At 40.2% G+C, this 1,892-nt stretch overlaps 1 pseudogene; it reads right to left on the bottom strand.

The window, feature by feature from the left end:
- Positions 1-305: 305 nt before the first annotated feature.
- Positions 306-1,688, bottom strand: LOC140627688 (dnaJ homolog subfamily A member 1 pseudogene; annotated as a pseudogene).
- Positions 1,689-1,892: the final 204 nt, after the last annotated feature.

Below are 1,892 nucleotides of genomic sequence, written 5' to 3'. Positions count from 1 at the left end.
ATAATTGTACATTCATATGCAGTTGTAAAAATTATACAAAGATCTCCTGTACACTTTACTGTTTCTGTGAAGACTATATAGTACAATATCACAAGTAGGATATTGACATTGATACAGTGTTATTCAGACTTGTAGTCATTTGTGTATATGTGTATATTTACTGTTATACAATTTTATCACATATGTCAATTCTTGTGTATACAACCACAGATAATATACAGAATAGTTCTGTCACACTAAGGATAACTTATGTTGCCTATTTTTTTCATGTTGCCTATTTTGAGCTCTTATATTTGAGCTTATTCTTCATTTAACTTTTAAAACACTACTATAGTTGAATATTAAAACAAAAACAATAGCAAGTAGTGAGCTACGATTATAGTCCTTCATTCATTCACTACTGCATATAAAATGCCAGCAGCAGTGTTATTCACTGGCCCCATTAAGAGGTCTGACACTGAACACCATCCCTAGGATGATGTTCATCATCCTCATATGCTTCCCCATTGTAATGGCACTGTCTTTTCTGATTGGGATCAAAGTCCACCAGTTCTACCTGGTCCATTTCATCAGTTTCTTCTACTTCCTTCCTCTCATGTAGGAGTTTTTCTAGCAAAGAAAGTTTATCAGGAGAGAGAAAGCCATTCTCAGGGAAGTTTACCTTAAATTCGATGATTAGGCGACCCTTCTCATATGGTCTATGACAAATTGGCATGCCTTCGTTTAGCACCCTTGCTTGATATCCCCATGCCTGACAATATGACCTGGATGAAAGGTGATGACGATGATTGGGTTGTCAAGAGTAGATATTTGCTTTTGAAAGCTACACAGGGCTTCAACCAGCTGTATATCCATACACATGAAAAGATCTTCTCGTCGAGTAAAAACAGCATGGTCCTTCTGATCTAAAACAATGATAATATCTCCTGGTTCCAGTCCTGGTTCTTGGTCTCCCTCACCATGGAATGTTATCTTCTGGACATCTTTCATGCCTTTGTCAATATGCACTTCTAGAATCTTCTTCTCTCAAACTATCTTCCTTCCATTGCAGTTTTTACATCTATCTTTAGGACTGATCTGTTCCCCATGGCCCTGGCACTCCATGCACACAGACTGAATTTGCTGAACCATTCCAGGTCCTATCTGATGCATTCCAGTACCTCTGCAATTGGAACAACATTTGACTGCTCCTTTCTTACTACCTCGGCCTTCACATTTATCGCAAATCACATTCTTTTGCAGAGATAGTTTTCTTGTTGCACCATTACATAAATCTTCTAAGGTTACTGAGAGCTGATGTACAACATTTTTACCTCTCCGTTTTCTCTGCATCCTGCCTCCTCCTCCAAAAAACATATCAAGGATGTCCATGAGGGAGCCAAAACCACCACCAGCTCCACCTTCTTTAATTGCCTGTTCTCCTCCTTCGTCATATAATTTCCTTTTCTTTGCATTAGAGAGTACTTCATAAGCTTGAGAAATTTGTTTAAACTTCTCTCCTTCATTTGGATTCTTATCAGGGTGGTACTTCAAGGCCAGTTTCCTGTAAGTCTTTTTCCATTCCTCCTGGGTGGCATTGGGTTTGACCCCCAAAACATCATAGTAAGTGGTTTCTTTCACCATTTTCTATAGCTGGTGAGAAGGCCGAGGCTGGTGTGACGAAGCGGGAAGGAGCACGTTGCTGAGCGCAGCTCGGGCAGCTGCCACTCCTCCGCGTCTCACCGAGCATTCTGGAAAGTTCCCTCATGTTGCCTTTTTATAGCCATATGAACTTCCTTCCCACTCTAACCACGTTGGTCCCTAACCCCTGGCACCCTCTGATCTGCTGTTCTCCATTTCTATAACTTTGTCGTTCAAACTTATATAAATGAAACCATACACTTTGGAACTCA

This window comes from Canis lupus, chromosome X, assembly GCF_048164855.1.
Source record: "Canis lupus baileyi chromosome X, mCanLup2.hap1, whole genome shotgun sequence".
In the NCBI taxonomy this organism is placed as follows: domain Eukaryota; kingdom Metazoa; phylum Chordata; class Mammalia; order Carnivora; family Canidae; genus Canis; species Canis lupus.
The sequence above is the reverse complement of the archived record's forward strand: the minus strand, read 5'-3'. Positions and strand labels throughout refer to the sequence as shown.